At 45.6% G+C, this 25502-nt stretch overlaps 1 long non-coding RNA gene across 1 annotated transcript in view; it reads right to left on the bottom strand.

Annotated features, from left to right (window-relative positions):
* LOC140213271 (uncharacterized) overlaps nt 1-25070 on the bottom strand; it is a 72562-nt gene extending 47492 nt beyond the window's left edge. The window contains exon 1 of the long non-coding RNA XR_011890230.1: nt 24721-25070. This is a non-coding gene — a long non-coding RNA (uncharacterized lncRNA). The remainder of the gene's footprint in view (nt 1-24720) is intronic.
* Between the last annotated feature and the right edge of the window lie 432 nt (nt 25071-25502).

Raw genomic sequence — 25502 nt, 5'->3', positions numbered from 1 at the left:
ATTGAAAGAGTTAGCGCTGCTAAATACATTTCAACTATAAATCTCGCGCGCGGATACTGGCAAGTTCCCCTTTCGCAAAGTGCCAGCCGCTATGCCGCATTTATCTGACCTGTAGACACTTTTCGCTCTCTCGCACACAGCTTTGGGCTGAAGAAGCGCCGTTTATCGTCTCTAAGTTAATGGACATGGTCCTAAAAGACTTGCAGGAGATCGCCTTGCCATATCTTGATGATGTAGCAATTTTTTTGGACAGCTGGGAACAGCACGTATCGCAGCTCAAGCAGGTGTTCTCACGGTTGAGGGAAGCCGGCTTAACGATGAAAGCGGAAAAGTGTAGGTTTGGCTGTTCGCAGGTTACTTATCTGGGCCGTGTTGTCGGCCAGGGCACTAGACGGCCGGCCGAGCTGAAAATAACTACGATTGAAGAATTTTCACAGGCACGCACGAAAACAGACATCCGTTCATTTTTGGGACTTGTGGCGTACTATCAACGGTACATTCCGAATTACTCTCAAATAGCAAGTCCTTCAAAGGACGCCCTCCGAAAGGGACCACGGAATAGCGTGCACTGAGATACGGACAAAGAGAACGCTTTCCAAAATTTGAAAAAGCTAGTGGTTTCTCGTCCTGCGCTTCGCGCGCCAGACTACACAAACAAATTCATAGTTCAGCGCGACGCAAGCGATAGAGGTATGGGCGTTCTACTTAGTCAGGTCGGTGACGATAATGAGGAACATCCTATCTTCTATGCCAGCCGTAATCTAACTGTATGAGAGGAAGCCTACAGCGCTCCAGAGAAGGAATGCGCTTGTTTGGTTTGGGCAGCCCAGAAGTTGTGTAAATTGTACGGCGTGAGGTTCGTTTTCGAGACCGACCACTGTCCTCTGACGTCGCTCAATCAAACCTCACACAAAAATGGCCGCTTGCTGCGATGGAACCTCACTTTCCAAGAGTACAACTTCTCCGCTAGATCTAAGAAGGTAAAGTTGCATAGGAATGCGAATGGTTTGAGTAGGCTAATTTGAATTCTGCGTTTAAGGGTGCCGCCTATATTTAGGGTTGTTATTGTTAATTTTGTTAAGCCAAGAAGATCCCCTCTCATTTAGCATAATTATCTCTATGATTGCTCAATTTGTCAGCAGAAAATCGCTTCAAAAATTGGGGTAGCGAAACGCGGCATTTTTTTTGTTTCTGCACTTACGTTTTCTTGGAAGCCTAGCGGGTCTAAAGTGAGATCCAAGATACGTCATCTCGGCGCAGAGCTGTGTTGTGGCGTTCGTTTTGCAGTTGCCGGTCCTTGTTGGATGTTTTGGGGCGGTGACATCATTGCACAAGTGGTCACAGCAAGCCAAGGCATCACCCCCTTGCCACCAGCCGTTCGCTTCCTGCCCAGCGATTGTCAGCGCTAGACAGTGGAGATTTTTCAGGCCATGGATTAGCTGTGAGGAATGGCCTGTAGAGGTGCTGACATACAAAGTTTTCTCAGCCAGCTGCAGCTGCAAGCGTGGCGAGCTTCCCCGAAGAGACTGGTGGAAGCCTTCACCACCTCCCACGGTGACTCGTTTCGTAGGGACGATGTGCCGCGTCAACACCCCCTCGGCGCCGCTATGACTAAACGCGATCGGCGGACCAACTATTGTTAGTGAAATTGCCAACGCCTTCACGGTTCGACTGAAGCAGGGGGAGTTCCTGGAAGGAGATGCTTCGCGGTGCCTTTTCATGAGCCTTTGAAGACGCCAGACAATGGACAGCCGCGGCGGCCGCTGTACGAGGTCTGCTCGGGGATTAAGAAGTGCCTGCTTGAGTCAAGCACCGTGACCACGAGAACCCACTCTCCTCGGCGTGGTCAGTGAAAGCTGTGCGGAATTGTGTGTAAACCCCCCTCCCCAAGGCGGGTCGGCTACGATGACTGTGAACACTCCATGTTTGTAGCAAGTTCAACTGCCGTTTTTCCCTCACGTGGGGATCTAGGGAGGACAGAGTGTTTATAAGCAGCTGTTGTGCGGCTAATGAGTGTGCTTTCTCTCACAGTAATGCTAGACTGATGAACTGCAACGTCCTTATGTAGATACTGTAAATAAACCCATATTCTTCGTTCTCGATGAGAAGCAGTCCTTCCTTTTAGCAACGTCTTTAGCACGGATAAGTTGGACGGCGGCATGGGCCAGCTACCATCTATTTCATGCCTGACTGCAAACTTTACAGTAAACAGAACGATGCGTGAGGGCGTTCTTCCCTGTGATGTTCCCATAACAATAGACAATTCTTATTGGAAAACTAATTATTTGCCAGAAAAGATCATTTCGTATTACTCTTGTACCATAGACAAGCAGAAAGGTAATTTACAAGTGTCTGGATTTCATCAGGCAACATACTAATGTTGACCCGATGCCACATTTCGGTTGCAATGCGGATTGTATGTTCCGATATACATGATGTTTTGTTTTTAACTGCACCAAATTTATAATTATTGCCTGTGGCAGATTGCACAATTCTAGATCTTTCGAGATATTTGGAGATGACTTTTAACGTCTCCAACGTAATTCATTCGCATTCCCAGTAGTTAGTGCTTTAGTGTATGAAACAACAGCGTTTCCTTAAAAATTAGGTTAAACAACAGGTCATTGTTACCGTAACTTTGACAGCGCCTATTCTGAAACCAGTGTGCTCCTCAGAATTCATTCCAAGTCGATGTGGTTTCCACACTCACATCTACAATTCATAGATTGAAATATGTGCAGTAATGTAATTTATTAAACGCTGATTAGCGTAAATATGTCAATGAGTCATATGAGCAAGGTTAGATATCTGTTGGACGCTTAGGATTACAGAATGCGCACCAAGACAAGGCAAGCGCAGTCGAGGACGGCAGCAGACTAGGTGGGGTGAAGAAATTAAGAAATTCGCAGGCGCTAGCTCGAATTCGTTGGCGCAGGACAGGGGTAATTGGAGATCGCAGTGAAAGGCCTTCGTCCTGCAGTGGACATAATATAGGCTGATGACGACGATGGCAATTAGTCAAGATTAATTAACCAACTTCTGAAGCAATGAAGCTAGGAAAGAATAATTCCAATTAAGAAGTTGCAGAGCGGTTTGCAAAACGTCCGAATAAACAGTTTCTGTCTTTCTATCTATTTAGAAATTGCGTTTTTCAGCCTACTGCGAATGCCTGCGAAATAAATAAAAGAACACCACGTGGCATGCCAGCCTGACATGCTCCCAAGCGTTCTGCACACAAGCGAACCTAGCATTTAGCCGGGTGTGCTGCTGCTACGTCTATTAATCGCTATCGTGAACCGCCGCGAGGGAAGCACATCGCTGGCGTAAATCACATAGCCAACGCCTTCTTCATGGTAGTGCCGCGTTTTAAACGGCAGCACGCCCTGCTAGATGCTATGTTCGTTTGAACCCGGACAGCTTGGGAGCTCTGCAATCACGGCACGCGAATGGGTATGTCACATAGTAGTTCTTTGTATTTAGCGGGTACCCACAGTACCCGCTGAAGAGCACTAATACTTAACAGATAGAAAGTTAGAAACTGTCTAATCAGACATTTTGCAAAGCGCTCTACAACTTTCGAATTAGAACTTTCAGCCTATCTTCGTTGCTTCAGAAGTTGGTTAATTAATCTTGACTACTTATGTAATTAAGCAAAATACAAGAAATAGCCTCACACACTACATACAAAAGTGAGCAACATACATTTGGTCCCGTCGTCTTAGAGTGCATTGGCATATTTTTAAACTCTGGCGAAAGTAAGCTGAAACACCCTGCATATTTACAAAGCTATCACGTCTGTTGCATCACTACTTTGTTTCCCATCATGCGAGCTTTTCATGATGCGGGTGCAGCTTTAGTGTTCGTCTTCTTCTAGAGAGAAGTACAGCGATCAGGTACACAAGCTTGTTTTCTTGCTGCATTTGGCTAGATCTGTCATGCTCATCGCTATATGTCTAGTAAGCATGTTGGTTTCGCTTTTGAAGTGAGTGAAACTTGTGTGCGAGGAAGCACATCATATTGCATGTTGCTATTTCACGCTGGTAGCTGGGGTGGTACGCAGTTGAAGCATAGCCGATCAGCCCTTCTGCTGAAAAGTTCGAGTGTTTGCTTTTTGATTTGCAGGACTACTTGACGGTGTACGTGCCCTCTGTTCTAGACATCCGTGGGGCGTTCCGTAGATGGTTTCACGAGCTTTATGGATCTCGGTGGGCGCTCTCAATCTCAACAGCAACGTGACATGATTGCAACCTTGCCTACGTTCGTATGGGAATACCGCTTTAATTTCGCAAGCAATATCTAGCCTAATTACGCGTTTAATTAACACGAAAAGCGAGAGCGCAACGTGAACTGCACTTTGCGAACACGTTCCAGGCGCTCAGTCTGCAATTCCACTGTGCAAGCGTTATGGTTGCGTTGTTCACGTTGCCTCCGAGGTTGCACTAACTCGGAGACTACGCTAATGAATTTGCTGTGAAGTTGGGTTAGTTACTCCCGGTTACTGTGCTTTCGCGCCACACCTTGAACACTCCCCTACAGCTGGATCACGTGACTGTGACGTGCCCTTCTGTCAAGTCTATTGAGGCCGAAAACCGCCGACGGTTTGCGAACAGTCCGGGACAGGATAATCGAAGAGGCCCAGTGTACGCACGGGACCAGCTTCGGATTCGCTTCGGTTCACGTGATCCTGCCGTAGGATTAAATATGCAGCCAACGCGGTTCTACGCCAGTGGGTGATGCAGTAGCGAAACGGGCAATGTGCTCAGGAATTCTTCGTAATTGTGGTCAGCAGATATTTACCGACTTTTTGTAATCATGCCGATAATTGGTTTTTACTGCTGCGGCCTTGCCCACTTTGTCTTGAATGCCTTATTGTTCGGTTCAAACTTCTTCCTATAATTCTTTTGATTTGTGGCGACATTGAGGCCAACCCAGGGCCTCCTGAGAAATAAGTGCTAACTGAGCTTTTTGCTGGGCAGAGTTCATTGAATAGAGCTTTCCAGGCCGTACAGGCATCCCAGTAAGAGACTGTCGAAGAAGTCAGCTCATTGACAAATCGCGTTGATGGCGCTTAGTGCCATCTGATAAACTTCAGTGCAGTTATAAACAAGTCCATGAATGGAGAGTACAATGTCTGACACTTCTGTTCGTAGCTGCAGTCATTAGAAATGGCTAGGGATCTTTCAAAAGAACCACAGGAATTCAAAGGTGAGCTAAGAAACGAATTCAAAAACTTAAAAAAATCTCTTGAAAGAAACATGCGTGCAGAAGAAAGAGGGCTCTGGGCCGATATTGATGACATCAAGCAAAGCATGAATTTTATAAGTAAAAGTCTTGACGATGCTAACCAGCGACTTTATGCTACCTTGACCGAGAACAATTCTCTTAAGAAAGAAAATGAAGTGCTCCGGCAGCAAGTACGATCATTGGAGAGGGATCTGGCTGAATGTCAAACCAGTCTTGTGAAATCGGAGCAGTACTCGCACTACAGAAACCTTGTGTCTAACCGATATCCTCGCTAAAATTGGTGAGGCCATCAGTGAAACCGTCTCCGCCAGCGATATAGACGTAATTCACAGGGTGGCAACCAAAGACAAAACAAAGAACATTTTTGTACAGTTCATAAAGCGCGAAAACGAGACAACGTCTTAGAGAAGGCAAAAAAAAAGAACTTACGAACAGAAACCTGGGTGCGTCACTGGGAGCGGCCGAAACAGACGCAAACTCGCCTGTTTTTGTAAACAAACAACTGTGCCAATTTTTGAAGAGATTGCTTGATACGGGCAGTCGCGGGCTAGCGCGAACATGGCTGGAAGTTTCAAAAAAGGTGGCATTTTTGTCCGTCGGGATGAAGCGTCAGCCGTTCTGGCAATAAAACGCGACAGCGATCTGAACAAGATTACCGCGACAGGAAAGAGTGCGCATGCTTGGCGCGAGCGCTACGATTTTCAAGCATGTGCAAACATGGCTACCTATTGTGTGCTACCTCAGGACATACGTGCTTTCACATCTGAGAATCCCGACAAGCTTTTTAAGCTTTTTCATCCAAACGTAAGATCCATTAGGTATAAACTTGACGAAATTATCACCCTTTTAGAATCATGCAATGTTAGACTTTATGCACTCATGTTCACTGAGACTTGGTATGGTGAAAACTCGGATCATTTTATTTTACCGTATTACAATAATTTCTTTGTAAATCGTAAAAATTGCAGAGGTAGCGGAGTCTCCATTCAGGTTGCTGTACCAGGTTTTGAAATGCTACACGAATTTAGCACCGTTACAGGCGATATTGGAATAATTTGTATTAAGAAAACTAACAATGTGTTCGCTGCGCTGTACAGACCGCCAAGCGGCAACTTCGTCACGTTCTTAAACTTTTTTGGTTCTTTAATTTATTGCGCCAATGAAAATAGCTGGTTGCTGACAATAGGCGGTGATATGAAAATTGATGTTCAAAAGGTCTCGAGCCGGGCGAATGACTTATTCGTTGTGTTACAAAGTAATGGTTTTCATAATATTGTCACGTGGTGGTGACGTTAAGAACACAGTGGCGATACTGTGAAAGGCAAAACTAGATTTTATTGGGCGAACCTGTGCCCACAAAACAGGCTACACTTATAGCACAACGAAAGCGGCGAACACAGTCGGCGATCGTCGAAAATCTGATCAGCGGGTCAAGCGCGTCGGCTTTTATACAGAATCATCGAATGTTCCAGACTAATCGTTAGGACCCGCGTGCCTTCCACAAAGTTCTACAGCATTCGCGTTAGGCGAATAAATCAGATAACACAAGGTTGGGCGACAACAGACTGCGGATAGAAGCACCGATAACTTTCCAGAAACTTCGGATACATGCAAGCGCGTCCCGCGCTGTGCGATAAGATTTGTTAGGCGGCGAAACGTGGTCGCCCGATAAAGATAAGTACACGTGTCAATACCCCCCTCTTAAAAAGCATCGTCCCGAAGCTACAAATGTACGAGAGCGAAACACAAAAGGACACTTATTAAACATAAGTAACAAAACAACGAAAAGAATTCAAATCCAAAGGGCAGTTACGCGAAGTCCCAAAGTTCGTTAACGCTGGTGGTACGGCTTGAGTCGCACAACGTGGACAATTTCAGGTCGTGAGCGGCGCCGCTGTGACTGCGAAATGCCGTCTGGAACGACCTCATAGTCCAGTGCGCCAATACGTCGGATGATCTTGTACGGTCCGAAATAGCGACGCAAGAGCTTCTCGCTCAGTCCTCGTCGGCGTATAGGGGTCCAAACCCAAACACGGTCACCGGGCTGGTACTCGACAAAGCGTCGTCGGAGGTTGTAGTGTCGGCTGTCGGTCCTCTGCTGGTTCTTGATCCGCAGGTGGGCGAGCTGTCGGGCTTCTTCGGCGCGCTGGAGATAGCTAGCGACGTCAAGATTTTCCTCGTCAGTGACGTGCGGCAGCATGGCGTCGAGCGTCGTCGTCGGGTTCCTGCCGTAGACCAGCTTGAACGGCGTGATCTGTGTTGTTTCTTGTACCGCCGTGTTGTACGCATAGGTTACGTACGGCAGGACCGCGTCCCACGTCTTGTGTTCGACGTCGACGTACATTGCTAGCATGTCGGCGAGGGTCTTGTTCAGGCGCTCCGTGAGACCATTCGTCTGCGGATGGTAGGCAGTTGTCCTCCTGTGGCTTGTCTGGCTGTACTGCAGAATGGCTTGGGTGAGCTCTGCTGTAAAAGCCGTTCCTCTGTCGGTGATGAGGACTTCTGGGGCGCCATGTCGCAGCAGGATGTTTTCGACGAAAAATTTCGCCACTTCGGCTGCGCTGCCTTTTGGTAGAGCTTTAGTTTCAGCAAAGCGGGTGAGATAGTCCGTCGCCACGACGATCCACTTATTCCCGGATGTTGACATCGGAAACGGCCCCAACAAATCCATCCCAATCTGCTGGAATGGTCGGCGAGGAGGTTCGATCGGCTGTAGTAATCCTGCTGGCCTTGTCGGTGGTGTCTTGCGTCGTTGACAATCTCGGCATGTCTTGACGTAACGGGCGACGTCGGCGGTCAGACGCGGCCAGTAATACCTTTCCTGTATTCTCGACAGCGTCCGGGAGAATCCGAGGTGCCCAGCGGTTGGATCGTCGTGTAGGGCGTGCAGTATCTCTGGACGCAGCGCTGACGGTACAACAAGAAGGTAGCTGGCGCGGACTGGTGAGAAGTTCTTCTTCACGAGTAGGTTGTTTTGAAGCGTGAACGAAGATAATCCACGCTTAAATGCCCTAGGGACAACGTCGGTGTGCCCTTCCAAATACTCGACGAGGCCTTTTAGCTCCGGGTCCCCTCGTTGTTGTTCGGCGAAGTCTTCCGCGCTTATTATGCCAAGGAAGGCGTCGTCATCCTCGTCATCTTGCGGCGGTGGGTCAATGGGGGCGCGTGATAGGCAATCGGCATCTGAGTGTTTTATTCCGGACTTGTATGTTACAGTGACGTCGTATTCTTGTAGTCTGAGGCTCCACCGCGCCAGCCGTCCTGAAGGGTCCTTTAAGTTAGCTAGCCAACACAACGCGTGATGGTCGCTGACCACTTTGAATGGCCTGCCGTAGAGGTAAGGGCGAAATTTCGCCGTAGCCCAAACGATGGCGAGGCATTCCTTTTCGGTTGTAGAATAATTGCCTTCCGCTTTTGACAACGACCGGCTAGCGTAAGCTATCACGTGTTCATGTCCATGTGGACATGAACACGCCGCTTTCGTTGTGCTATAAGTGTAGCCTGTTTTGTGGGCACAGGTTCGCCCAATAAAATCTAGTTTTGCCTTACCCAGCACCTCCACCAGATGTCACGTGGTGGTGACGTTAAGAACACAGTGGCGATACTGTGAAAGGCAAAACTAGATTTTATTGGGCGAACCTGTGCCCACAAAACAGGCTACACTTATAGCACAACGAAAGCGGCGAACACAGTCGGCGATCGTCGAAAATCTGATCAGCGGGTCAAGCGCGTCGGCTTTTATACAGAATCATCGAATGTTCCAGACTAATCGTTAGGACCCGCGTGCCTTCCACAAAGTTCTACAGCATTCGCGTTAGGCGAATAAATCAGATAACACAAGGTTGGGCGACAACAGACTGCGGATAGAAGCACCGATAACTTTCCAGAAACTTCGGATACATGCAAGCGCGTCCCGCGCTGTGCGATAAGATTTGTTAGGCGGCGAAACGTGGTCGCCCGATAAAGATAAGTACACGTGTCAATATTATAGCAACGCCAACACGCGTTACTCTTTCAAGTGCATCTGTGCTAGATTTATTCGTTACTAAAAAAATGTCAATAACATTTTCTCTGGTGTCATAAACAGTGACATCTGTGATCACTTACCTACTTTCGTATGCTTCAGCGTAACAGCGCGTTGAAACAAAAGGAGTGGCCTGAACTCACGTACCGGAAAGTATTATTCTATCACGTTAGAAAATTTTAGGGATAAGATCGCTCAAACAGACTGGAAGGAAACATTTACTTTTTTTTACTCATTTACTCATTTCTAAAAATTTTCAAGAAAGATTATTTTGAGCCCTTCCCATTACGCACATACCGTAAACAAAAAAGGTTGCGTAAACCATGGATCACACATGAACATATCAAGCTTATTAAGCATAAGAACAAACTTTTTGACTACTTTCACGTAGCATGGAAAAATTAAAACAATTTAGAATGTTTTGAAATAGGTCGAATAAAGATATAAAAATATCAAAAAGCGAATATTACAAGCGTGTATTTTACAACAATTGCTTGCGTGATAGCGCCAAAGTGTGGAGGAAAATTAACGAGGTATTAAACAAGAGCACTAAGGGGGATGCCACGATTGACAACCTTGTTATAAATAACAAAAGGGTCGGTGGAAACGAACTAGCTAACCTTTTTACCGATTAGTTTGTTGAAATTGAAACTAGTATATACTGCCATGAAGCTACTAATCATATTCCTAGTTTATTCCATACAACGTACTTACTGCCAACATCCATCCCTGAAGTAGCAACATTGTATCACAAGCTTAAAGAAAGCCGTAGCCGTGATTTAGATGGTCTAGAAATAAAAGCAATCAAATACGTTATAGATTTATTTGCGCCAGCGCTTACACACATATATAACGTCTCTCTTTAGACGAGTATTCTTCCGAACACCATGCAGGTAGCAAAAGTTTCAGTAATCTGCAAGAATGGTGACAAAAATTGTTTAGGTAATTACCGTCCAATGTTAATCTTGCCTGAATTCACTAAGGGACTCGAGAAAGTGATTTATTCTCGTATTGAGAGTTTTATTGGAAAATATAACCTCTGAACAGATTACGAATTCGATTTCAGAATGGGACGCTGCACTGAGACAGCACTTCTAGCTCCAGAAGGAAGAAATATTAAACAATTTTCAGAATAAGGTAATGACATTGGGTATACTCTTGGATTTTAGCACAGCCATCGATCAAGTCAACCATCGAGTATGGATAAGTTAGAGCATTATGGGTTTCGTGGCACAACACTACAACTTTTTAACTCTTACCTGAGTGCATGCCATCAATACGTGGAACTAATTAAGATAAATCTCGAAAGAAGAAGAATTCCCTCCGAGCGGCCGCTGCTTCTTCGGTGAGATGTTATTTTCTGTTTTCTTCGAAAAATCAGTGCTGTGTTCAGACTTCACTGTTGTCCAGGGAGAACAGACATGCCGTGGGATTCCTGTGTGCTAAAGACGCGCACTCATCATCATCATCAGCCTGGTGACGCCCACTGCAGGGCAAAGGCCTCTCCCATACTTCAACTACCCCAGTCATGTACTAGTTGTGGCCATGTTGACCCTCCAAACTTCCTAATCTCATCTGCCCACCTAACTTTCTGTCGCCCCCTGCTACGCTTCCCTTCCCTCGGAATCCAGGCCGTAACCCTTAATGACCATCGGTTATCTTCCCTCCTCATTACATGGCCTGCCCATGCCCATTTCTTTTTCTTGATTTCAACTAAGATGTCATTAACGCGCGTTTGTTCCCTCACCCAATCTGCTCTTTTCTTATCCCTTAACGCTACACCTATCATTCTTCTTTCCATAGCTCGTTGTGTCGTCCTCAATTTAAGTAGAACCCTTTTCGTAAGCCTCCAGGTTTCTGCCCCGTACGTGAGTACTGGTAAGACACAGCTGTTATACACTTTTCTCTTGAGGTATAATGGCACCCTGCTGTTCATGATCTGCGAATGCCTGCCAAACGCACCCCAGCCCATTCTTATTCTTCTGATTATTTCACTCTCATGACCTGGATCAGCAGTCACCACCTGTCCTAAGTAGATGTATTCCCTTACCACTTCCAGTGCCTCGCTACCTATCGTAAACTGCCGTTCCCTTCCGAGACTGTTAAACACTACTTTAGTTTTCTGCAGATTAATTTTTAGTCCCACCCTTCTGCTCTGCCTCTCCAGGTCAGTGAGCATGCATTGCAGTTGGTCCCCTGAGTTACTAAGCAAGGCAATATCATCGGCGAAGCGCAAGTTACTAAGGTATTCTCCATTTACGCGCACTATATCGCGTGATTTGGCTGCGCTCCGCAGCGCATCTACGCCTACCACGGCGGTAGGCAGCAAAGAACACCGGCACAAGCCATATGCCCGACAGCGCGTTCCTAGGCCCATGAGTGCCGCAGAATCGGCGCCGCACTCTGAAGTGCCACAACAAGCGTCCAATGTCATCAAGCCGGCGACGCTAGTTTTCAACGCTGCCCTACCTTCCAGCGCACCTTCAGTGAATATGGCTGAGACAAGCGAAAGTGAAGCCAAGAAACCATTGGTTGACGACGACAAAACATCTACCTATGATCTAAGTGAAGATGAAGACATAGACTGCGATGAAACGCCGTTCTCCTTGGTAACGTATAAAAAGAAGCGGCCTGAGGGAATTCCAGTTGTTTTTCGTCCTTCACAGGAAGGACGCAACTTCTGGCAAGTGAATCCAAACCGAACTGCGTCGGAAATTGTCTCTGCGGCAAAAGAAAAAGTGCAGTCTTTCCGCGTGAATAGAGTTGGAAGTTTCTCTGTCAACGTTACTTCAGTCTCATCTGCAAGACATCTACTGTCGATGATTGAAGTGGCTGGTTTGGAAGTCAAGCCATTCATTCCGGCGTCTTATACCAAGAATGTTGGCAAGATACGCCATGTGCCAGTTGAGCATACGGAAGAACAACAGGTTGACTTCCTGAAGGATTTTGGAGTGACATCTACCCGTTGTCAGGCACGCTACAATCACCAAGAAGACGGAGCGGTAGAATCACGTCCTCTGAGAACCGTCATCCTCCATTTCAGAGAAGACAAACCAATGCCGCAACGAGTGCATTTAGGTTTCACGAGTCACCCCGTAGAAGAATATCATGGTCCTGCTCTAAGATGTTACAACTGCCAGAGATTTGGACACTTATCGAAGAACTGCCGCAGTCAGCGTCACTGCAAGATATGCTCAGAAGACCACAACCATTCAGAGTGCAAGTCTGTGTGTCAGCCAAAGTGTGCCAACTGTGGCGGAAACCATACAGCTTCCTACTCCGGGTGCCCTCAGAGCAGAGCTGCCTCAAGGTTACGCAGACATGAGTTAAAATACGGAAGGCTGCCTCCTCGTAATGCGCCCCAACCCAACCTTGATGTTGTAAGATGCGCGCCTCCAACTCCTAACAAAGAAATAGAGAAAGGGGTCCATATGAGCTATTCTGCAGCTGTAAAGCACTCAGGTCGACAACGTTCTGATAGCGAGCGGCATGATCCACCTTCAGAGAATGCTACTCATCTTGACCAGGCTTCGAGTGAAATTCACCGACCTTCTCAGCAACGCCCTCAGCCATTGACACAGCAACCTCATCTAACATCTGAGCGACTACCTCAGCATTCGCCTCAACCAAACCAGTCATCCAACCGACCATCTCAGTCAACTCTTCAGAGACCTGCTTCGAGCACGCATGGAGCTTCAGCGTCGTTTGGTGATTACGCATCTTTACCCGTAGCACAGATGACCCTGGCCATGCTATTCACAGCTCTGCGTACAATTCTAAGTGCCATTCCACAAGCAAACAACCTACCTGAGGCAAAAAGCACTGCTTTCTATGGAACCGTTGGTGCTTTCACAACCACCAACAGCTCCACGGCAGGCTTACAATGAATAATCGTTACAACAATGTTTTCGTATTTCAGTGGAATGCCAATAGCCTTCGAAATAAGTCAGCTTATTTTCGGAAACAACTAGCTCAACATAACTTTCCTGTTTTATGTATACAGGAGGCGGGCGTAAGAGATGACTTTCGTCTTTCAAACTATGTTATATATAAATCATCACGCATTTCTGGAAGTAGCAAAGCGATGTTATGCGTGAGAAAGGACCTGCCGTCCTATTTAATACAGTCGAGCGATTTAATTATACCGGTGTTCGTAGCATGCAAGATATGTTTTAGAAACACAAGCGTCACAGTGATCAGTCTTTATCTACAATGTGCTAGCAAAATATCAGTTGACAGCTTGGTGAAAGTGTTTGGTATCGCCAACTCACATGTGCTGGTTTGTGGGGACTTCAACGCACATAACGTCATCTGGGGCAGTGAATATAACGATTCCCGTGGAAGCATCATAGAGTGTGCCACAGAAAAAAACTAATCTGATCATGTTAAATGACAGCTCTCCAACGTTCTTGCGGGGGTTTCGTTACTCAAGCTGTATAGATGTTACGCTCTGCTCACAAGACCTTGATGGCATTGAATGGTCAACGGACATAGAAACGCACGGTAGTGATCATTTTCCGATTCTGGTAAAACATCGCCTCATACGGAGTCAGGGGACCCGGCGCTACTCAAAATATACTCATTGACAAAGTTTTCGTCACCATTTAAGTAACTCATTGGGCGAAAATCTGAGCTTTCAAAGTTTTGCAAATATATTGTGTGAGTCTTACGAGATTTGCACAAAGCAAGTCACTGTTCCAAATGAATACGCTGCAGTCGACGGGGAAATTTGAATGTCTAAGAGCAATTGGAAGACGCGCAGAACGGGCTCACCGCCGCAGTGCAACGCTGGATGACTACAAGATGGCACAGAAAGTTCGGTCAACTTCGCGTAGACGCTTACAAAAATTAGGTACGAGAAGGTGGCGAGAATACTGTGCGTTGTTGTCTCCGTTTACTCCAGTTTCCAGAATATGGTCAGTTGTCCGATCTTTCAGTGGTCCAGTTACCCAGAGCCATCCCTTCCGAGCCCTTGCCGTAGCTCGAAGCACTCCGGAAACATCTGTTGCTGACGAATTATGTCAACTTATATCCAGACCAGGAATTCCGTTTACTTGCCTACAACTTACAAGTTCGACAACACTAGCAGAACAGAAAGTTCGTGCGTGCTTTATGTCACAACATCCTCAACTTGACTGAGTTTAGTCTAAATGAATTGAAATGTGCTCTTACGTCATGCCGTACAAAGACAACCGCAGGCCCAGATGGTGTCACGTATATGATGCTAAAGAACCTAGGTCCAGTAGGAAGAATGGCCCTTTTGGAGATATTTAATGATATCTGGATAAGAGAGACTCTTCCAGATTCATGGAAATTAGCCCAGGTAATTCCAGTACTAAAACCAGGAATGACTCCCCTTTGTCTTGGCTCCTACCAACCAGTCAGTCTCACAAGCTGTTTTTCCAAACTACTGTGGAAGATGATAGACCACCGACTGCAGTGGTGGTGTGAACACACAAATGGGTTTTCCAATTACATGACCGGTTTTCGACAAAATAAGGGTACATTGGATTCAGTATTAGACATTGCCACATACGTCGAACATGAACATAGTTGCGGAAATGTGACAGTAGCAGTATTTTTAGACATTCAACGAGCATTCGACACTGTAAGTCACATACACATCCTTGCTGGCATGTTAGCGCTTGGCCTACACGGTCGACCACTTGGATGGGTATCAAATTTCTTGAAAGACAGAAAAATATTTATGGAAACAATCGAAAGAGAGAGTAATTATCACAGCATCACGCAGGGCGTTCCGCAGGGCAGTGTTCTCAGTCCGTATTCAACTGTGTCATGGCAGCCTTGCCACTGAGGCTCCCGTCTATTCGCTGCACGCAGATGACATCTGCATATGGGCCTCTAGATCTCGTATACATGACATTCAAAGAAAGCTGCAAGAGGGTCTTGATAGTATCGACACATTTTAAAAAGAAAGAGGCATGAGTCTTTCATACGCAAAGACAGCCGTACTTCCTTTCACTAGACGACAGCTGAATAATTTCCAACTTACGCTTAATGGGAAAACTGATGTTTGTGAAAGAGCATAAATTTCTTGGAGTTATTCTTGACCGCCAGCTAACATGGGCTTCACACATCCGCGCAATTGAAAAGCAGACCAATGCAGTAATAAACGTACTTCGGCGACTCGCTGGCACAACGTGGGGGGGATTAGTCTCTTCACTACTACAGGTTCATAACGCACTCATAAAACAAAGAATTGCTTACTCGGCAACTATTCTCCATGGTTTATCGCAAACTTCTGAAGAACGTCTTCAAAGTTTGCTGGCAAGAGGGCTGCGAGTGTGTCTTGGGGTTCCGCACGCTACCTAGAGTTCTTTAGCAATTGCAGAAGCCCGTCACCCACTATTTCCAGTGTTAAAAACGGCCACCTGCAGTGCAAGTTTGCCAGGCAGTTACGCTAGCGGTGAAAACCTCATCTTGGAATGCCGCCGCCAACCTCTAGCCACGGCGTGGCTAAGTCGACTTTGTGTCGGTATCAATACGCGCATCCTCCACACTCCATCGCTTCAGCTAGGATGCGTTGTGACTGAAGGAGTTCGACGAAGCAGGCTTTGTGCGCAACACGACAACGCGGACTTGATCTCCTACGGGCGGGGGAACTGCCGCGGGAACACCGACGGAGGCTCCTTCCCACGCACCGCCCAAGACGCAAGACAACGCGCTACCCGGAACGGCTCCGAGTTCTACGAAATTCGTGTGGTGTCGCTTTGGGACCATGAACACGTGTGTGTGTGCATGTGTGTGTATAAACCGTCCTGCGGAGAGGCGGCTAGTTTGCGATGACTAAACGAACCTTCGCGTCACCTTGTATCGCGGGAGGACCGAGTGTTTAAAAACTGCTGTTGTGCGGATGCTCGACACACTTCTCTTAAGCAGTCATGTTGGACTGAGACACTTCTCTCAAGCAGTCATGTTAGACTCATGTACTTCCTCAAACAGTCATGTTAGACTGATATAAATACTGTAAATAAACCCATATTCCTCGTTCTCGATGAGAAGCAGTCCTTCCCTTCATCAACGTCCTCAGCCTGGATAAGTTGGACGACGGCATGGGCCAGCTACCTTCGAATTCATGCCGGACTCCAATCTTGACAACAGATCACGAACGATGGGATTGAGCCCCCAATCCTGACGCCAGTCATACGAACGGTTGAAACATGCCGCAATATTTATCGCATCTTAACCCAACACGAGAAGCATCCATTAAAACTCGCGCTTACCGAAAGAAACAAAAGCAAAATTCACGATGTTATTCGAGAACATAAAGCATTATTACCAAGATTTGAATTATGCAAAGTGGATGTTTGTTACCCTCCCTGGATGTTAACATGTCCTAAAATAGAAGTATCGGTTGACGGTATTATATCTAAGAGAGACATGTTCATAGTAGCCGCACAACAACTAGCACTCTTCCAAATTTACTCCTTATATCCCCACTACATTAACGTTTATACAGATGGTTCGTGTCATAAAATTCCTGGACTTCAGCATTCGTCATTCCACATTTAGCGCTAGAGCAAACATTCAAATTATCCCGAGAGACATCTTCCACCGTGGCAGAACTGTTTGCAATCCTGTGTGCTTTGCGTTTCATAACATCAGAAAAACATTCGCAAAAATGGGTTATCTTTAGCGGTTCGCAAGCCGCTCTCACATTACTACAGAGCAATAAGAAAAATACTTTTAACACTTTGCTATTGTATGAGACACTCAACGAACTTACAAAAGCGAGCGCAATGAACCACGTAATTGCATTCCAGTGGATACCTGGGCCCTACAATATTCCTGGTAATACTGCAGCGGACGCAGCTGCGAATCGGGCGCGCAATAACGTGGAGACAACCAATCTTCCTCTATTGCGTAGTGAAGTCCGTCTGCTCCTGAGACAGCTTTTTTGTCGCCTCAGCAAAACTACCTGGTTTGATCAGCAAACTAAAAACTCGGAGTTATACTTTATAGACCCATCTATAAACTTATCAATGCCGGAAAATCTAAGAGACAACAGAAAATTTGAAACATTGGTACACCGCCTGCGTCTTGGTACTGCATTTACGAAGCACTTCTTGTATAGGATAAAACGTGTCTCTAGTCCGCAGTGTTCTTTTGGCCATCCAGACAAAGAAGTGCACCATCTTCTTGTCGAGTGCACGAAATACGATACACAAAGAACGGTACTGCAAGCTAATTTGTTTATATTAGACAGAAGACCATTCACTCTAAAAACGATACTTGGCCCATGGCCAACTGCGGGCCTTCAAAAAAGAGCGTTTCTTGCTCTGAAAAGTTCTTAGAGGACACCAACATTTTGGGAAAATATTAGGTATCAGATGATCCGAATACGCTAAATGAGTAACACAAACGTTGTTCGTGGTTCATAATTGGTTTATGTGGTGATCACAACTTTTACGCAATATGTATAAATCTGTTCTGTACTTGCAGTGCACTACATGTGTTGTGTGTTTTGGCTGTTCAAAACGTCTGACTATATAAGCGTATGTGGACTGAACTAATGCCCAGAACTTTGCGACTCATGTACTGTTGGACTGTATATTTTTAATTCATCCATTGTTCTACTGAGTGCCATATTTCATGTCGATATTCTCCCTTTTTACGCAAATTTGGTTCCTTTACCAAGGGACAAGGAGTAGCCGGTGCCACGATAAAGGCACCAACCTTTCCTAATATTTATTTCAATAATAAAAAAAAAGCGATAAATCTCACCCATGGCCTACTGAAATTGGAGTTCCACAGGGTAGCATACTGGGACCAATTCTCTTTCTTTTCGGTATTATTGATATTGACACGTGTACTTGTCTTCACTGGGTGAGACGTTTCACCGCCTAACAAATGTTATCGCACAGCGCAGGACGCGCCTGCATGTTTCGGAAGTTTCTGGAATGTTATCGATGGTTCTATCCGCTGTCTGTAGTCGCAGGTGTAACAGGTGAATATGTAACAGGTGAATATGTTCTAGATTGGTGGATGTTGTATTACCCCATACTAATTGGCAATAGTTTAAATGGGATTGGAAAAGTGAATTGTACAGGAAGAGTTTAATACGTGTGGAAAGAATGTATCTCATATGGCCTTCTACACCAGTTATCCTACTTATTTTGCTTAGAACGTGTTTGACGTGATTGTCCCAAGACATGTTCGCTGAAAAGAAGACACCCAGACATTTGAGACTCTCGACTATTTCAATGCTCCTTGAGTTTAATACAATGTCTTGACGGAGAGGTATTTGCTTACTTGAAGAACAGAGCGCTACGAAGACGCGGAGTAATAGAGGAACATGTACGGCGGACAAGGCGCTACTTCCAACTAAATGTTTTTTGAAGAAACAGGCTTTTAAATAGATACAACCTAGAATGGCCCATCGTGACATCCCGACCTCTCTATCCCATTAGAAATGCTCTTTTTCGGTAAGCGTCGGTGAAGGGCAGCTAATGCACGTGCCCTCAGCCTTTGCAATGTAGAAAGCTTCTAATATCTCTCGTTCTAGTCTATATCTAGACCGTACCAGAAACCTGGTGTGACAAAGACTAACTAAGATTAACTAATATCAATTAACACATTTATACTTGCATCGGAGGCTCTAAACTTCACGTGCGAAAGGCCTTGTGATAACAGCATTCGCTTTCTGGACCTCAATCTCACTCTAATGAACAGCCATGTCTGTTCCGAATACCAGCCGAGGATGAACAGGCAGCTAATTTCATACGACACTGCGCACTCCAAGCTAGTAAAAAGAGGAGTTGCAATGACTTGTCTAAAGGAAGCTCTAAATAAGTCTTGCAATCACAAAGTAGAAAGCAGTTTCAATAACCAGGTTTCAAGGCTACGCCTAGCCGGTTTCCCTTCACTCTTGATCTCAAGCGTCTGCGATAAGCTTCTTCAAAAGATCAAACAGGCAAGAGAGGGCACTAACACAAAAAAGCCATCTGATAGGAAGGGAGTACATGTGATTCTTTATTGGCACAGGGTGTCTCACAACCTCAAGAAGGTTGCGCAAAGGCACAGTGTTAACCTTCTATTCAGTGCACCCTGTAAGTTGGCCAAGATATGCCCTATGTTGACAAAGGCAAAACCCGAACCCTAAATTCTATAGAGATTCTATAGTAAGATGCAACTTTAGAAAAAAGGGGGCATTTACTCCTCCGAGGCGGAGGCACACGAGCATCCACCAATGGGCGCGCACTCTGGATAAACGTCATGAGCCAGACGGCCGGTTACCCCGCCGATGGAGATGGCCGCGCGCGCTTCGAACAGGGCGAGGTAGCGTCAGCTGTGTGCTTCAGCCCCTCGTCAGAGTGAATTCCATAATTGTTTGTGATGATCTACCATGCCGGAAATATTACTGCGAGCTTACGATGCGCCATTTCTGCCACGTCCATTTATTCTGAGCCGCGATCCGCCTAAGGAACACTGCAGCGAGCATCGCTGGCGCTTCGCTACGATTTGCCTGTAAACAGGATCCCGCGGCGACCGCTACGAACACACATCCTGCGTGCTTGTTCCATGTTTTATTTCGCTCCCGAGTGAAGTTAGGGCGAGAAAGTTTTCCAAAGACTGGTGCCTAGGGTAGCAGGGGGTGTGTTCGTATACTGTGTCACTGCGTTTTTCGTCAGACGGGGTGAAGTGATGGAGCAAAACCATTTTCAGGAGAAATCAGAAAAGTGTGCGCGCAACAGAAACTATTTGCAGAAGAAGCCTTCAACGCAAAGATTTGTCGCCGTCAACTTAGCGTGAACTATCAATAGAGAGGTTTAGCTTTCCCGATATTCCGGTGAAACGCATGGTACGGTAGCTAGAGTACGGTGGCTAGGGTTGGGGCGGAGGCGTAAATGTGAGTGGTCTGCATGGTGCAGCCACCTGGTGGCGCAGTGCTCAAACAGACAGAAACAGTTAATATTGCATAACCGAGCCCATTTTTCTTCGCTGCTGGCGTAAATTTTCGGCACTGGCGTAATCATGTTGCTGCCCCAACGCCCCGCCCGCCTGCGTTTTACCGGTACACCGGACAAGCTAAATATCTCTATTGTGAGCAGTGAGATAGCCGAGTGCCTAGCGACGGTGTTCGAGCGTTGTGTAGCACCGTCGATTGATTGCTGTCCACCAGTTCTCACTAAAAATTAAATTATGGGGTTTTACGTGCCAAAACCACTTTCTGATTTTGAGGCACGCCGTAGTGGAGGACTCCGGAAATTTCGACCACCTGGGGTTCTTTAACGTGCACCTAAATCTAAGTACACGGGTGTTTTCACATTTCGCCCCCATCGAAATGCGACCAGTTCTCACTGCACGCGCAAGCTGTAGAATGCGTGCTGCGGAATTGTGAAAACACGAAACCAAAAAAATATATATTTTTTATGCTATTTAAAACCAAGAATATTTATTTAAAACGATGAATGAAGCATTTTTGCACCTTCCTGCCTCGACCGTATTCTCGCCCCAGGTTTGTAATGCTCGCGATAAATGCATTGTTTTATATAAGTACTTTTTCAATAGTAACTGATTCATTTTAAGCTCGAAAAATGAGTAGCAGATACGCCGCGTACACGTGAACAAGCACAAAAGCGTTGCAGAGCTGCTCTTTCTATTTTTGTCACTTGCAATGAACCTAAAGAGCAGACCACGGGCAGCGTTGTGGAAGGCACGGGGCTATTTTTCTGCCGCTATCCGGCATGTGCTGTAGCACATGAGAGCTCTAATAAACCAGCCATCAAAATAGAAAAGTCTTTATTTATGCCGAGAATTACGCGTTTGAGGAGCACGATGTTTCGAGCGGGACTATTTTAGTCGCGGAGGCAATCGGCTGTCGCGCTTCGGTCATCTGGGCAGGGCCTCCCCTTTTTTCTAAAGTTGTATCCGACTGTAGGTTGTATCTATTTAAAAGCCTGTTTCTTCAAAAAACATTTAGTTGGAACTAGCGCCTTGTCTGTCGTAGATGTTCCTCTTTTAGTCCGCGTCTTCACAGCGCTCTTTTCTTCAAGTATGCAAAATAAAATCGCCTACATCAAGCTTCTGCTGCTTCAGGTATTTGCTTGTTTTTCGGTCTGAATATAACTGCTTTTGTTTTGTTTGCATTTATCTTCATTAAATTCACTCTCGACCATTCCTCAAAGGATTTTATTGCATTGTTGCATTGTCCTATACGAACATTAATATTATTACTAGTGAAGAAAATACTCGTGTCGTCCGCGTAGATAATAAACCTTGCCTGAGAGTTAGTATTGGCGATATCTTTCAGATATATATTAAAAAGCAATGTCCCTAAAATACATTCCTGTGGCACTCCACAATGGACAGCTCTAGCGTTAGGAGTAAAGGTGTCGATTTTCACGATTTGTGTTCGGTCAGATAAGTAGGATTTGACGAGAGATAGTGCCTGTCCTGGTATTCCATAATAGTTTAATTCTTCCAATAAAATGTTATGATCAACTAAATCAAAGGCCTTAGAAAACTCTACGAAAATACCAACAACTATAGCTTTGTTTTCAAACTCTGTTAATATATATTCTTTTTGCTCTACTAATGCTTACTCGACTGACTTTTTCTTACGAAAACCAAACTGGTGTGGTGTTTACAGGCTATGTTTTTCAATAAAATTTGTCATTCTCGAATGCAAAATTTTTCAAACACCTTTGAAAAGATGGGTAAGATAGATACCGGCCTGTAATTTCTCCAATCATTACGATCTCCTTTTTTATATAGAGCAGTTACTTTCACAGACTGCATCTTCACTGGAAAAAAATTGCCGATTCCAAACACATGTTAAAAATATGGGTGAGTATTGGGGCAATGATTTCAACTACATGTTTATTTGGGCGCACTTGAAAACCGTCAATGTCACAACTACTGCTATTGTTTAAGGTTTTTATAACTCACACAACTTCATTCGGTGTGACGGGCTGAAGATATATAGTGTTCTCATTGTTAGTGCAAATATATTTTCTAGCATGTCAGGTCATAGCGTGAGTACTAGCCATATCTGTGAAAAAAGATATTAAATGCATCAGCTAGTTAATTACCTGATAATTCTTTGCCATTAATTTGTAACTGCAATAAAGGCTTGTGGCAATCACTACGATTCAACAGTCGGTTCAACCTCGCCCATAGTAGACTGTTTATGACTTTCGATGTCCAGAAAAGATTAGTAGTATGCTGTGCATGCATGCCGTAACTTCTTAGTTAACTTGTTTCGATGCTTTCTAAATATGGCAAGGTCATCTGTTGATCGCGTGTGGAGGAAATGTTGATATAGCTTGTCCCTCATTTTCAATTCATCGCGTAAATCAGCTGTAACCCATGGTTTCCCGGTTTTTGTACTTTTCCTACGTGTCCTCGAAGGAAAGCTGTGGTGGTATAGGCGGACAATATATCAATGAACATATTGTAAGCCTCATTGGCATCTGTTAGGTTATTTATCAAATCCCAATCTACTGTCAAAAGGGTATCACAAAAAGATTTCAGAGTTGTGTCTGTAATAATTTGGTATGACAGTGGTGGGAACTTTTTTCCTCTTAATCCGCTTGTTTCAGAACACACAAACACCGGCAAATGGTCACTGATAGAACAAGACTCCGGATTTAATGTTTGACTGTAAGGAATTAGTGATAAATAAATCGAGAGTTGACTGGCCTTGAGGCGTAACCCTAGTAGGCGTGGAGATTAAGTTGACAAAACCGTTCGGTAATATAACCATTTATATTTAAAGAATTCGATGACTAACTATTCGATGACTAACTATTCGATCACTAACTAATCTCCACCAGCTATTAAAGTTCTGGAATTATAATTTTGAACCACATATGCAAGAAATTGATCGTAGAACTTTATAAACGCCGATATATCACCAGCCAGTGGTCGATAGCACACAGAAAATACATGCTTACCAGTGCATAGTGACAATCTTTCATAGTCAGGTGAAATCACAGTATAAGAATAAAGGATTTGACATTCAACGTCATCTGCAATCACTAACGCTACACCACCCCCTCGAGAGTGTGACCTGTTTAAATAGTAAGTATTATAAGTAGGCAACCTAAATAGATCACTTTCAGAAGTGCTCCATGTTTCACTTAGCATGATAACGAAAATTGAAAGGAGACGTTCGTCGTTTGCGCGGCACCAAACCCTTAACACCTTAAAATTGAAAGGAGAATGCGGTAATCAGCTCCTCCAAGCCCGACATATTGTTTCTCACAGATCGCGTATTTAGGAGGATACATTTTATGGAGGTTGTAGCAAATGTTGCTACAATATCATTCACATTATTTGGTAAGTAAAACTCCACTTCATCATACATCCCTCAGGTATTGCAACCAACTCTACTGTTCAGAGCTCCTCAAGTTCACCTTATCCTTAATGTGAACTGCATGAGCTCCCTCGGTCTTCCGTACAAAGACCTTGCCATTGACGTGCCAAACAAACTTATAACCCCTTTACCTTGCCGCTTCTTTCGTAGCCCGTAGAAGCTCCCTGCTGTGCCGAGTCAGATTTTCCTGAGAGAAAATTTGAGGGTTGTCGCCAGTAACGGTGTACTTCTTTTTTAGCCACGCGTCTCTGGTCTCTTGCTTTGTGAAGCGGATAATAATTCCTGGTACTTTGTCTTGCTTAGCGAGCAGCCGATGCACGGATACGATATCAGCCTTTGTAAGCTGAGGTACTCTAAGCTTATCAGCGACTTCATTAAGAGAGATCATCAAGTTTTCACCCTCCACAACAGGGATTCCGCGAACTTCAGTTCAGTTCAGTTCCGTGAAATTCAGTTCAGTCGCCTACTTCGGAACTCAAGATCATTCACCTGTCGTATAAAGTCGCATTTTGCAGATGCATGTGCCTTTTCTCTTTCTTCCAGTTCTGTCACCCTTTTTCTTAGCCCCTTGATTTCAGTGCCTTGCTTAGTTATCTTTTCTTCAAATTCATCGAATTTCTGGGATAGGAACTGAAGCGACTGTTCCATGCTATTTACTTTTCCTATTAAAGCCGGCCAGCCCTCAAGTTTCTCGTTTACCGATGCAAGAACTAAATGTACGTCAACTTCATCGTCACTGCGACTACCCCGAGGGCCCATGCTCTTACATGTCACGCACTTCTACGCCTTCTTTGCCATTTCCGATTTGGATTTGGATGATTTTTCTAGCAGGCCAGCACACTTCCCGAAGTGGTAAATCTGTAAACACTCGCTACATTTCACAGACCCTTCATCCTCTACAGGTAAGTGGCACGATAAGCAGGTGTCGGGCATAGTGCAATAAAGGCACAAACAGACAAGAAAAAAGAACCAGGAGCTAGAAAGTTCTTCAAAGCAACTACTGGTTAAGCATGTTGTATCATTCTATAGCAGCAATGGCAGCAGTGGAAGCAGCGACAGCTTAAATAAGAGAAAATTGCAGCAGTACAAGAGAATACCAAGGATAACTAACCTGCAACAGCAGTGTACACAGAATCAGACGTGTTTCCAGATGCTGCCGCCGCTGCCAAAAGACCGCCGACTGGGAGACGCCCCACTATATCAGGATGCGATGCGTCGAACTGCGCTTGCGCAAATAGAGTCCGTCAGAATCGGGAAGCTAGAAGCGAAGCACGGTCGAGCAAATTTCGTCGCCGAGAAACGCTGCCGATAAGAGTGCCCGCAAGAAGGCAGTAGATCCGAAGATGCTCAGGTACGGTGGAAGTCAGCACGGCTCCGACGCGGCTCCAATGCGGCTACTGCAACAGCCTGCAACAGCAGTGTACACAGAATCAGACGTGTTTCCAGATGCTGCCGCCGCTGCCAAAAGACCGCCGACTGGGAGACGCCCCACTATATCAGGAGGCGAGGCGTCGAACTGCACTTGCGCAAATAGAGTCCGTCAGAATCGGGGAGCTAGAAGCGGAGCACGGCCGAGCAGATTTCGTCGCCGAGAAACGCTGACGATAAGAGTGCCCGCAAGAAGGCAGTAGATCTGAAGATGCTCAGGTACGGTGGAAGTCAGCACGGCTCCGACGCGGCTCCAATGCGGCTACTGCAACAGCCTGCAACAGCAGTGTACACAGAATCAGACGTGTTTCCAGATGCTGCCGCCGCTGCCAAAAGACCGCCGACTGGGAGACGCCCCACTATATCAGGAGGCGAGGCGTCGAACTGCACTTGCGCAAATAGAGTCCGTCAGAATCGGGAAGCTAGAAGCGAAGCACGGTCGAGCAGATTTCGTCGCCGAGAAAC

The sequence above is a fragment of the Dermacentor andersoni genome, chromosome 9, assembly GCF_023375885.2.
Source record: "Dermacentor andersoni chromosome 9, qqDerAnde1_hic_scaffold, whole genome shotgun sequence".
Lineage (NCBI taxonomy): Eukaryota > Metazoa > Arthropoda > Arachnida > Ixodida > Ixodidae > Dermacentor > Dermacentor andersoni.
The sequence above is the reverse complement of the archived record's forward strand: the minus strand, read 5'-3'. Positions and strand labels throughout refer to the sequence as shown.